At 44.9% G+C, this 13,573-nt stretch overlaps 1 long non-coding RNA gene across 1 annotated transcript; it reads right to left on the bottom strand.

Moving 5' to 3' along the window:
• Nucleotides 1–1,551: 1,551 nt before the first annotated feature.
• LOC142019445 (uncharacterized) lies at nucleotides 1,552–12,932 on the bottom strand. Its single transcript, XR_012647081.1, has 3 exons — nucleotides 12,793–12,932; nucleotides 12,156–12,301; nucleotides 1,552–1,632 (listed from the first exon to the last, which is right to left on the bottom strand). It is a non-coding gene; the product is annotated as an uncharacterized LOC142019445 (long non-coding RNA).
• Between the last annotated feature and the right edge of the window lie 641 nt (nucleotides 12,933–13,573).

Genomic DNA, 13,573 nt, shown 5'->3' with positions numbered 1-13,573 from the left:
GCCATGCAGTGAACATTGACATTTTTCACAAAACTGCATCACTTTTGACAAAAATATTCAAAAAAATTGAAACACATTTTGAAAATGCTGAAATGGCTCTTTTGACATATAAGGAATGACATTTCAATTTTTCATTTCTAAACAACTTTTCATGTCAAAAATGCTTTATAATAAAATAGATATAGGGGTCGAAACTGTGATGAAACATTTCAAATATGCTGAAAAGAAACATTGTGATTGGCACAAAACTAACATTTTTCAGATTTTTGTTTCACAAAATAATTCAAAATTTTACCTTTCCCTCCCCAATTAGGAGGAATGATTTTTTGGAATGCCAATTACTTTTCCAGGACTGAAAATCTATTTTTCGATCAGCTCTACATTACTGTCAGTCTAACGTATATCTATTCCCTGTGCACTGCCAGAATGGTATATTTGAAAGCTGGGTCCAGAATCTTTTCTTATTTTTCATTTTTTTTTTGTACCTTGCCTATGTGTCTACATTACATGTATAAGAAACAAGTTAATATGTGTTACACTGATAAAGTGGGATGTGAACTGGGAAACTGGAATATCTCTCTGCTAATTTGCTGTAAAAGGCACCAATTGTTGCATGATGGTGAATTCCTTAAAATGCTTTTTGCAAGCATCAAGGGTACAACAAACAAACATACAAATCAACCACCCAGGTCTGAAGAAGCAAAGTAAATTCAGAATACAGATTGAACCTCTCTAATCTGGCACGCTCTCATATGGTATCATCCGTAGTCTGGCACGATTTTAGTTATCATGGGTGTGGCCAAGTTTCCTGTGGTCTCATTAAGTTTGTTTCCAGCCACCAGTCCTGCCTCTCAGTGTTCTGTGCTGTTATTTACCTATAATTTACCCCCTAAATATCTTCTAAGCGCTCAGTAAGCTGTGGAAGTGTTGGTAATGTTGCTAGACAATATTGACCTTGCATGGCCTGGCAAATTCTATCATCCCAAGGGTGCTGAATGAGAGAGGTTCAACTGGAAACCAGTACATAGCAAAACAATAAATGCAAAACTTTGGCTTGATCTGGATCAATGAGTCACCAAAGGAAATCTCATTCAGTGAAGAACACAATGGCACAGAAAGTACATGCGTAAAAACCAGAAGTCTGATCTTCGTTGCCCTGCACTTTATATAATTATCCCAGTGCAAAGTAGATATGAAAAGTTACAGTTCTGATGAGGCAGCATTTCTACCAAGTTTGTCCAGGTGTTTAAATTCTGTTTATTTTCAGATTAGCAGCTAAGTATACATTTTCCCCTTGAGGAAGCAATTTTGTAAACATAGAGGCAAGTATTCTCCTTTGGCATCCTGCTGTTTCCACTTCTGTTGGGGCCAAACCCCAGACAAGAATCAGGAATAAGATGAAAACATTGCAGCAGAAATTTACCAGGATGTGGCTCCTTCTCTGGTGCTTGTTCTGATGCTGGTTTCTCAGCAGGCTGCACCCTATGGCCACCCCCAAATAGGTCCTCCCAGTACAGACCCAGGATATGTGGTAATTGCTCTGGTGGTCTTACCTCTTTGGTTGCTGACCTCAGCCCCAGGGTCACATCTTGCCCTTCATCCAGCGCCTGTCTTTCCTCCAGAAGTGCCTGCCTGTGGCAGGGAAAAAGGGAGTGTTAATAAGACTTTGTGTGTTCCATTGTGTGTTCAGTGCACACTATGGTTCCAAGTAACCACCTGAATTTCTCATAAGAGAGGCATGAAGATGGAGACTTCTCAGAGGTGCTGATAGCCTCCTTGACTTTATGGTACTCTGTCTTCATCTGCTTAATGCAATATCGAGATTGTTTTGTTACCCAGCCAATCCCCAATGCTTCCAGCTTCTTGCATATACATTTCTCAAACTGTTGCTGAAATCATGTCTTGCTTGCCTTGCCCAAACATTAGCCAGAATTTGGCTTTGTTTCTCTGGTGAGTTAGAACCTCATCTTAATGCTTGTCTATAGCTAATATGTGTCAGCACTGATCGTGTTCCCAGACAAGCAGCCCACATGGGAATGAGGCAACGCTGAGCCAACTACATTTGAACCAGGACATTGCTTCTGGTGCTTGGAAAGTGAGTGTCAAGTTTTAAAATTCAAGGGCTGGAAGCACAGACCCAAGGAACTGTGGTACAGTGGTGGCAGACTCTCCCCACCTGAGTTTGAAGACCTGGTCTTGAGCCATGTCTACACTGCAAAATGCCTGATCTTCAACTCATGTTACAAAGAAACTTAGGCTCTGACCTACCACTAGTAAGGTCTGTGGTCCTCAGTAGAGGAGTTTCTGGCCCAAGTCAAACTAATTTCTGTCTGGACAGATGGAGGTTTGGGCTTAACCCTGAGTAGATCTTGGGGTTCGTGTGCTGTTTGGATCCATCCTTAGAAGCTGGATGTGGGGTAACAGGCTTCTGCAAAGGAAGGTATCCTCCCATCTTGGGCTGTACACTGCTGACGCTGCATTTCCCACATCATAGGAAATAACGATTTGTGGTGCTGTGTACAGGTGAATCCACCACTTCTTTTCTGATCTCCCTTCTGCATCTCTCTACCCTACATCCTATTGCATGACAGCACAGAGAAAACCCAGGGATCTGAGCTCCACAGAGCAGAGGGGACAATGCACACCTGTGCAGGATCTCCAAATCTTCTACTTACCCCAATATTATGTTTCCACTGGGCACAGGGAAGGGAGTGGAACTGACCCTTTTCTTAACCACTGTAAATATATATTGATGGGAAAGTACCTCAGGCTACAAAGAGCATTTCTAGAAGTTGACAGAGTTACAAGGGGTGAGCCCCCACTGGCAAGCTGGGAGCTCAAATAGAGAGGGGACAATGCCATACACAACCCTGTGGTTACATACAGAGCAGCACTGTGGCGAACACAGCCTATAGACCTTGCACTGATGGAAGAGAAAGCTCGAACACTTTCTTTTTACTATCCATCACTGTGCCTGTATGCCAGAAATCATCAGTGTACAATATATTTCTTTTAGACAAAGGATCCCATCCACTTATTGATCTGTTAGTGTGACGTCTATATTTTGAGCCTTTGCTCCACTCAGAGGGGATAGCTTTTAAACAACTTTTCCTTTACGAAGTGTTTATGTGTGCTTGCAAGTGTACATGCATCGTTCTTTATTTTTTCGTGTACCTACAGTTTGACGGGCCTTTAGGGGTTGTCTGCAAAAGCCACTGCATCACAATGTCAGAAATAAAAATCTGAAAGGCTGCAGCTGAAATGATCTCATTCACATTTGCCTGGTTTTGCTTTCCTGACCTGATCCTTCATGCCTATTACTCGTGTGACAGGGGTCACTCCCCCTGAGGTGGTCTCCTCTAGACATTAGCTCTACTCAGGTCTGACTGCAGTACACAATTCTATTTTAGTTATATCTAATTTCGGATAATGTTGTAATTTAGGACAAAGGTGTAATAGTTTACCTGTATCTAATGTTGAACTCAGATTGAGTGTGATGAGTGTTTGTTAAAACTAACCTGATGTTCTGTCTAATGCTGATATTGTCTCTCTGCTAGTGAAAGCCCCCTGTTGTGTGAGTGAGGAATGTATGCAAGACCTTCAGCAGTTCCAGGAAGGTGACCAGGAAAGACCTGGCTGGTTGCATGTCCTCACAAAGTCAAAAAAACACCTCCAGGCTGCGGCTGGCCACTGACATAACCCAGCCACTTCCTGTCCTGCCAGCTGCAGTACGAGCAGGAAAAGGTTAAGCTCTAAAGATTCATTGTGCATCAGGTCCCAGGGAACCTGACTGCAGGGGCTTCCCAGTGAACCCAGCCAGTGCAGTGCCTCAGCAGGTTATTCACAGAATCACAGGCACATTCTCATGTTCCTCTACTAACGTCATATATGCCATCATGTGCCAACAATGCTCACATACTTTGTATATAGGACAAACGGTAAACACGCTTCGACAAAGAATGAATGGACATAAAACAGACATCAAAGAGCTCAACTCACAAGCCTGTCAGCCAGCACTTTAATGGAGTAGGCCATTCTGTTAATGACCTGAAACTGTGTTTTACTAAAAAAAAGCAGTCCAGTAGTACTTTAAAGACTAACAAAATAATTTATTAGGTGATGAGCTTTCTTGGGACAGACCCACTTCTTCAGACCATAGCCAGACCAGTAAAACAGACTCAATATTTAAGGCACGAGAACCAAAAATAGTAATCAAGGTTGACAAATCAGAAAAATTATTATCAAGATGAGCAAATCAGAGAGCAGAGGAGCAGAAGGAGGAGGGGGGAAGTCAAGAATTAGATAAAGCAAAGCATATAAAAGAGCCCCTATAATGAGCTAAAAATTGCCATCCTAGTTCAAACCATGTGTTAGTGTGTCGAATTTGAATATAGAAGAGAGTTCAGCAGCTTCTCTTTCCAAACGGCTGTGGAAGTTCCTTTTCAGTAAAACACAGACGTTCACATAATTAACAGCATGGCCCACTCCAGTACAGTGCTGGCTGACAGGTTTGTGAATCAGGAGTGTTTTTATGTCTGTTTTATGCCCACTAATTCTTTTTATAAGAGAGTTTGAAGTCTGTTCAATATACAAAGCATCTGGGCATTGTTGGCACATGATGGCATATACGATGTTAGTTGAGGAACATGATTAGTTAGTTGTTAGTTAGATGTTAGTTGTGCCCATGATTCTGTGAATAACCTGGTTAGGTCCCGTGATGGTATCCTTTTACTGAAAAGGAACTTTAAGAATTGCCTGCAAAGAGAGAGTGCCAAGCTCTCTTTTACATTCAAATTTGACACATTAACACGTGGTTTGAACCTGGACACCAATTACCTGGGTCATCATATGGACTCTTTTACATACTTTATTTTATCTGACTCTTGACTTCCCCACCCTGCTACTTCCCCTCTGCTCTTCTGATTTGCCCACCTTGATTACAATTTTTTTGATTTGTCAACCTTGATTACTATTTTTGGTTCTCTGTGCCTTAAATATTGAGTCTGTTCTGGTCTGGCTATGGTCTGAAGAAGTGGGTCTGGCCCACGAAAGCTCACCACCTAATAAATTATTTTGTTAGTCTTTAAAGTGCTACTGGACTGCTTTTTTGTTCTGATAGTATATAGACTAACAGGGCTATCTCTCTGTTACTAGTGCCTCAGCAGGGGAGGATGCCTTGGGGACAGAGTAGCCTTGTGCTCCCCAGCTGTAGGACCCAGGTGAAGATGGTTCCAAGCCCATGCCCAGGAGCTGCTGTGGAACCTGCAGACTCAGGAGATGAGTAGGTGGGAAGTACTTCCTCTCTGCAGCACTCCAGAGCTCAGCAGAGAGGCGAAGAAGCTAACCCACACCACTGCTGTGCCCAACTTTGGCATGCACAGGGCTCAGCTCCTTCTGGCCAGTACCCCTGGCTGACATGTCTTGGCAGTGCAGGAAGGAAGGAGCCTGCTGGCCATGCTGTTGGTGATCTTAATGCTTTGACTAAGAGCTGGTTCTCCACATAAGGCTTGGCATGGGACACATCACATGGGGGGAATGGGGTGAAGCGGGGAGATTATGGAGGAGCAGCAGGGTTGGGTGGAAGGAACAGCCAAAGCAGGGAGAGGACAGCAAGAGGGGATCATGTAAAGGGTCAAAGGGTGGGCAACAGAGGTGACACTTCCTGGCCGCTGCCTCCCTTCACCAGCCACCACAGCTCACAGTGTGCAGCCAGTGCCAGCCAGAAATGGAATGGGAGGCAGGATCCTGCTGACCAAGAGACAGCGTGCAGTGGGGTGGCTGGGAGGTGGCATGCTGACAGACCAGCAGAGGGCGTGGGTGGCCCCACATACAGCAGCTACCCCCCCGCCAGCCTTGCACTCCCACCCACGTCATTGGCTACTGGACCCTTCACTCACCAATGATGGGTGGGCAGCTGGTGAGCATGGATCTGGCCTGCGGCAGTACTGATGGGGAAAGTGGGAACAGAAAATATGGGACAGTTTGCCCATTTTTTTATGAAAAAGTGAGGACACCTGCAAAAGGGCATTAAATATGGGACTATCCCTTTAAAATAGGACTTCTGCTCACCTACTGCTGGGAAATTTTAAACAATTGGGAAAGAAAGTCCTGGAGGCACCTGCACAGTATAAAGACAAATGGACAGAAATTAGAGGGAAAGGAACAGGAACACCAACTGAAAAATAAGATGTAATTTTTATATACAGGCAGCATCAGAGAAGTAAGTTTTTGAAAGGGGATTACACAGGAGCAGGATAGTACCTTGGGGATGAACTTGTGAAAGTGAACATGTGGAAGTCAATGCAGAGGTAACTATATGAGAAGCTGATAAATAGGCAGCCAAGGCTGTGGCACTGGCAGAGAAGTGGGGAGAGCCAACTCCAAGGCCATGTCTACATTACTGAGCTTTATTAGTTAGCTACTTCACCCAGGGGTGAGAATAATCCACACCCCTCAGTGACATAGTTACACTAACTAAACCACCCCCACTGTGTAAGCAGTGCAATATCAGGGGGAGAGCTGCTCCCATTGATATAGCTACAGCCTGCTCTCCTGTCGGCATAGCAGCATCTTCACTAAAGCGCTACAGTGGTGCAGCTGTAGCACTGTATGTGTAGACAGGCCTTTAAGCTGTGTCTGCACTGGACAGCTTATAGCATCGCTGCTGTACCAGTGCAGCTGTGCTGCTGTAAGATTGCTGTAGCTGCTCTACGCTGACAGGAGAGAGCTCTCCTAGTGGCATAATAAAACCACCTCCATGAGCATAGTGGTAGCTATGTCTGCAGGAGAAGCTCTTGCTCTGACACAGTGTTGCTTGCGCTGATCCTTCTGTCGATGTAACTTCTGTCACTCATGGGTGTGGGTTTTTTTCAACAGAAGAAGAAAAAGAGAAAAGAGGAGAGTGATTGGGAGAGAAGAAAAAGAGTTCCCTTTTAGCCAGCTTACTTCAATTTAAGATGAAAACAAGGCATGCAGGAGGCACACAGGAACAGATGGAAGGAGACTGTCTAGTGGTGGAATGAAAGATTTGCAAGTCGTCAACACAGAGAACACTTTTAATTTCACTTTGCCATGGAGTGCTGGATTGAGACTCCAAGAGACAAGCTCTGTGCGCCATTAGCAGCATGCAGGCAAGCTTCCCCTGTGGCCAAATCAGTGTGCCTTAACTTCTAAGGATGAGAAGGTAGTCCAATCTCCCTGGGCCCATTCAGTCACTGGCCTGTGTTAGATGCAATGTAAAGGAAGCATGCACTGCTGCTGCCTACAATACACCAGAGCTGAAGTTTCTATGGTTGCCAGTCCTAAATTCACTCAGAATATATAAGGAAAGGAATTTGCCTACAATGGAAGGGACAGTGTTCCTCAGCCCAGCTGTTTTGAGTTAATGTCAATGTTTTCAGAACATCTTTTTCTGTAAAACCTGTCAAGAGATAGAAATTTTGAGAAAATAGCTTTGCAAAAATGGCACTATTAAAATTCTAGACGTAGGACCAGAGAAAAGATCAGTATGTTGGGCAGAAACTGATGGATAGATGGATGGAAATGGGGAGAGAAAGGGACAGAGGCAGAGAGACAGGTAAAAAAAGAATAGGTAGCAGAAGAGGGAAGACAGGGAAACACATCTAAAAAGACAGGAGATGAAGAAGAGGAGGAAAGAGCTATTTCCCAGGTATGTGCATTAACAAATGGATCATTATGATGATACTCAATGATCAAGTAAAATCAACAGAGGAGTTTCATATATACTCATGCTTCCAGAATATGGTAACATCCAGTTGTCTGTGCATGCTATGAGGCCTTACTCTATTGTGTGAGTCCTGTTTCGTTTTGCCAGGATTTAAAAGAATGTGAAGATCTTTCATGTTTGCAAAGGCCTGTCATTTTAAACTGAGTAGAGACAGATAGATAGACAGACAGATAGACAGACATAGTTTAACAGGGAAAAAACACACCGTATGGTGAGTAGAAAGTATCAGAGCACCCTCTTGAGGTCTGAGTAAAATACTACATTAAGCAGAGAGAAAGCAGGTGACGTAATATCTTTTACTGGATTCACTTCTGCTGTTTCCCATACCACCAGAAGTTGTTCCAATAACAGCTCTTACCTCACCCAGCTTGTCTTTCTAATATCCTGAGACCGACATGGCAATTTCATATAGCACAAACTGCTAGAGTCCTCACGTAGGTATCATGGTTTTCAAAAGGTGATTTAAAATATAAGATGTTCTTGGTTTTTTTTAAAATGTTTCTGTCTCTCCTCTCTTTTCCATTTTTATGTTCATGGGGCCTTATTAAAAATTATTGGATTTTCACTGATTTTAATGGGCATTGGACCAGAGCTGTAGGACTTAAGTTGTTAAAGCTAAAAGCAGTGAGTCTAGTGATTAAATGACAGGGTCCTCTGCTTTGCCTTTGCTGCAGGGTTGCTTGTTTTTGTTTTGTTTTGTTTTGCTTTTTTGTGAAACTGCAGACTAACACAGCTACCCCTCTGTAGAAATAGAAAAGGTACCCAAAAAGTTATTAAATAAAAATGCAGCTGCTTTCACTTTTGGGTACTTGAGTACAATTTAGATGTGATGTGTATGCGTGTGTGTGTGTGTTAACTCAAGTAGTCTTCCAGAGGGACACCAGTAACTTGTGCTTCAGTAGCCCTGCCCAAAGCAGCTGTGCTTTTACTCGAGTAACTTTCTAAGTACTTTTCCCACCTCTGCCCTTCTGAAATAATATTAATGGTTATTATTACTTAGTGTTGTTTGCATATTATCAATGACTGACTTTTATGGGGAGCATTAAAACAGACGTTTTGATACAGTACACTCTTCTTTTCTCTGCAATATTTTGAGAGGTGGATCCATCTGTCTCTCTCCTGGCTATATTCTGGTATTGGCAGGCACGTCTTTCTGACCCTCTTGAGCAGTTACTTTCAATCTACTGAAAGCACTGTTTCTTTAGTGAACTGGGCTGAAGGCTGAAGGCCTCTGCTTAGATTGTCAGCTCTTTCAGGCAGCAAACATCTTTTTTGTTCTGTGCCACAGAGCTTCTGGTACAACGAGGTCCTTGCCTATGTGCTACCTCAATGTAAATAATAAATATTACTGACATTGATAGGATCAGTGCAAGGTCTGGCCATCTCTCTGGTGTTCTGTATCACATTCAAGCTCTTTTACTTTCATGACTGCAGAATTTGACTCCTATCTTGACCCATAAGTTTGTGGGCATCCTATCACAGACACTGGCGTATAATACACTAAACAGATTAAATTGCTACATCTGTAATCTTATGCTGCGCTCCATTCCATTTATTTCTAAATTCACTTTTATGCTCTTTGCATCCCCTCCACCCCGTAGTTAATGGCCATATTTTGGATCTACGCATTTAGTGAAAATATAGAGCACAAAGACAAAGGCAACAAGAGTGGGAAGATTACTGCAGCTCATCCTGACCCTAGTTGCAGTACCATGTACGTCTATTAAAACAACTTTTAAACTGATTGGCTGGAATTCAAACTTTTCCCAGGGTGCCCAAGTATCTTGAATCCCAGATTTAAATGGAAAGAAATCAATAACTGAAAAGATTCCTTCCAAATCTAGTTAAACAAGCAGGTGTGAGAGTTGAGCAACTGGAAATTCAACAGAAGGAAAATTCATGGGAAAGACAAAGAGCTAAACTGAAGGGGATTTTTCTTGAGACAAACAAGATGCTTTCTTCTCAGATTGAGCCCTAGTTATTCTGTGGAGGAAGCTGCCCAGAAGTAAAGCTATCCCTGAGATAAGCATTTAAAAATCTTGTTTTTATTTTTATAGCTTGAAAATATGTCCAACATACATTTTATTTTTCTTTTGAGAATTTGGCCTATTAAAAGGCCAAATATAAGCCAAATTATCCTCTTAATCACACCTCCAGATCAACTCAGTAACAGACCAAATAGTTTCAAGAAGATGCAATAAGTGAAATTTTAGCTCCACCAAAGTCCCATTGATTTCAATAGGCAGGATTTCATTCAGTGACAACTTCTACACCCCCTAACCTCCAAAGATCAGAACACAAAAGCAGAGCCTTCAGAACTCTTGAAGGCAGGGCAGTCCAACAAACTATTCCTGTCCTTCCATTCTGTAGGGGTCGCTATCTGCGATGCAAAATCTCATATGTTGCATAAGCGAATCTTGTTTTGGTCTCACTGAAAATTAACCCAAATTAGAAGCCCGCTGAAATAGTCATATACAATCAGGCTGTGAAGCTTGCTGAATTGCTGGATAGATGCCAACGAGGCTTTCTGCCATTTGGCTACAACTACACTAGCACACTACGTCGAAGTAGCCTGTTTCAACGTAAGAACGTCGAAATAGGCTACTTCAATGCGCATCGTCTACACATCCTCCAGGGCTGGTACCGTTCAATGTCGAAGTGGCGACAGGGAATGTCGAAAGGAGCTGCTCCGGAAAGAAATGTGGAGCGTCCACACACACAAGCGCTCCCCGTCGAAATAAGGGGCCAGAAAAGCCCCAAGCCGCTCCCTTAAAGGGCCCCTCCCAGACACACTCAGCCTGCACAGCATGAGATCCACAGAGCTGACAACTGGCTGCAGACCCCATGCACACAGCATGCACCCCCAGCTGCAGCAGCAGCAGCAGCCAGAAGCCCTGGGCTAAGGGCTGCTGCACGCTGCGACCATAGAGCCCCGCAGGGGCTGGACAGAGCATCTCTCAACCCCTCAGCTGATGGCCACCATGGAGGACCCCACTATTTCGAAGTAGCAGGATGCACATTGTCTACACACGCCCTACTTCGACGTTCAACATCGAAGCAGGGCGCTATTCCCATCTTCGGATAGGAATAGAGATTTCAACGTCTCGCCACCTAATGTCAATTTCAACACTGAAATAGCTCACGGCACGTGTAGACGCGACGCGTAATATTTCAACGTTGTTCCAGCTACTTTGAAGTAGCCGGCTAGTGCAGACACACCCCAGAGGTAATTTTGGATTTGCATGCATGCGAGTTCATAGAGGCAAGTATATCCATTCTCTTGGAAATTGCACACCATTGACCCTCCATGTGATCCCTTAATTCCAGCATATATTCAGCTTGTTTTCTAATTTGACAATAGATCCAGGTTGTCTCCTTTCGTTCTCTAGGGAGGCATAATCCTACAAATGCACAACCAGCTCCCTTGATTCCTGTTTGTGGCTTGCACGGTAGCAAATAACTCAGTGACAGCTACGCTACACCTTCTGTAACAAACTCCTATTAACTACTGTGCAAGTAGAAGTGGGCATCTCATGAGCTGCACGTGGCTTATGTTTTTCTACTAGGTCAAGCCAGAGCTTTCTCTTATAGTAATGTAAACACTCATAGTAATTCAACTGAAATGACTTCAAATTACTTTTAGAGTACCTGAGATAAACAGTGAATCATAAAGTGAAGAGGAATCCAGTATTCAGCTGAAGAGATCACTGTTACCTTATGCTCCTACACCATCCCATTCCTCTGTTGTATCCACATGTTGCCTTTATGTAATATAATTAGCCTGTAAATTCTTTAGGGCAGGAACCTTCTTTTCATTTTTTTATTACCTCTCTATATATTACCCTGGATGGAAACTGGCCAGGATAGAGATCAACACTGGATTTGCACACAGGGCAATGGGATCTCTGGGAGATGTCTAGATGGCGGGCGCTATTTCAGGATACAGTGGTATCCTGAAAGAGCTGCCCATGTCTATGCAACGTGCCTGTTGTCTCAACAGTTTTGGAGATGACGGTGCCCTATTCTGGCGTTCCTGCACACTGTACCATGGGAAGAGTACAGGGACGCCTCGAAATAGGGCTTTATTTTGGCATGTGGTGCTGTCTAAACACATGCCAAAACAGTCTATTTTGAAATCTACTTGAAATAAGCTACGCAATTTGCATAATGCGTAGCTTATTTCAAGCTTACTGCACCATGCAGACATAGCCTTAATGACCACAAATGGTCAGGTCTTCCCTTCTACAAAAGGCTTGTAACGTGGCTTGTAACGTGGCTTGTAACACCAAGCTAGGGTATCATTTTGGTACTGATTCAGAAAGAAGACCACCATTTCCCGAATCACCAGCACAGCTTCTTTCAACTTTTTCTTGTTTTTTCTCTCAGTTTCTCACTTAACTGATCTCACCTGATCTATCTTGAGTACGATGGTAGGCAGTATGCACCATTGCCTGTTCTGGTGGAAATATGTCTCCCGCGGTGTGCTATTATACAATGGTAAAGTCCTCGTTGACTACGTCTATTTCTTCAGTATGTTATCTTCAATGTGTCCTGCTAATAAAAAAGCAATAAGAAGGCAGGAATGATCTGTGCAGATTGTCACAATGCCTATTTTGCGTGTCATGCCTACTATTTTTATCTCTGCCTCGGAAATGCACTGCTGTCAGAAGAAGCGAGTCAAACTATTAGGCATCTCCGTACATCCAATGGAAGCATTCTATAAAGGCTGTCAACGTGTGTTTGTGAGCGTGGAGGGTTGTCATAGTTCCTATTGTGTGAGTGGTTCCTCTCTGTTTGATTAAACATCACATAACAACTACCAAAAATGCAACAGCAATCGACACAAATGGTTCAAACGCTAGGTGTTACATTGCTGTTGTCATGGTGTCAGAGAACTCTCTCAATGTATATCGCCATCGTTTGACTGTTCCTGTAATTACTAATAATACTGCATTGATTTTCTATGGTACCTGACATCTGAAAATCTTAAAAATCCTTTATAGATGTGACAGAATGAAGCCTTCAACCCCCATGAATGTACTTACACTGGATAATCAAGGCATCTCTGTCCGATTTTTGATAAACTTAAAAGATACTGGAAGATCCTGTGGAGACATAATTTTCCAGCTTGCCCTGCTTATCCCCAAATCTGCCACCCCTATGGCCCTTCTGTGCTCCCCTTAAGACCCAGCTCCCCCAGCCTTCTCCGAACCTGGTACCCCTTCCCTGCTAGAGCCTGGGGCATCCCGCCCCCTCAGAGCCTGGTCCCCCCTTCACCCCTCGGAGCACCGTCCCCTCGGCCCGCCTCACAGCCTGCCCCCCCTTCCCCAGAGCCTGGCCCCCTACCCCCGCTCAGCGCGCGCCCCCTTCCCCAGAGCCTGGCCCCTCCCCCGCTCAGCGCGCGCCCCCTTCCCCAGAGCCTGGCCCCCTACCCCCGCTCAGCGCGCCCCCCCTTCCCCAGAGCCTGGCCCCTCCCCCGCTCAGCGCCCCCCCCTTCCCCAGAGCCTGGCCCCTCCCCCGCTCAGCGCGCCCCCCCACTCCCCAGAGCCTGGCCCCTCCCCCGCTCAGCGCGCCCCCCCACTCCCCAGAGCCTGGCCCCTCCCCCGCTCAGCGCGCGCCCCCTTCCCCAGAGCCTGGCCCCTCCCCCGCTCAGCGCGCCCCCCCCACTCCCCACAGCCTGGCCCCTCCCCCGCTCAGCGCGCCCCCCCACTCCCCAGAGCCTGGCCCCTCCCCCGCTCAGCGCGCGCCCCCTTCCCCAGAGCCTGGCCCCTCCCCCGCTCAGCGCGCCCCACCCTCCCCAGAGCCTGGCCCCTCCCCCGCTCAGCG

This window comes from Carettochelys insculpta, chromosome 12 (assembly GCF_033958435.1).
Source record: "Carettochelys insculpta isolate YL-2023 chromosome 12, ASM3395843v1, whole genome shotgun sequence".
Taxonomy (NCBI): domain Eukaryota; kingdom Metazoa; phylum Chordata; order Testudines; family Carettochelyidae; genus Carettochelys; species Carettochelys insculpta.
This window is presented reverse-complemented; position numbering and strand designations above follow the sequence as displayed.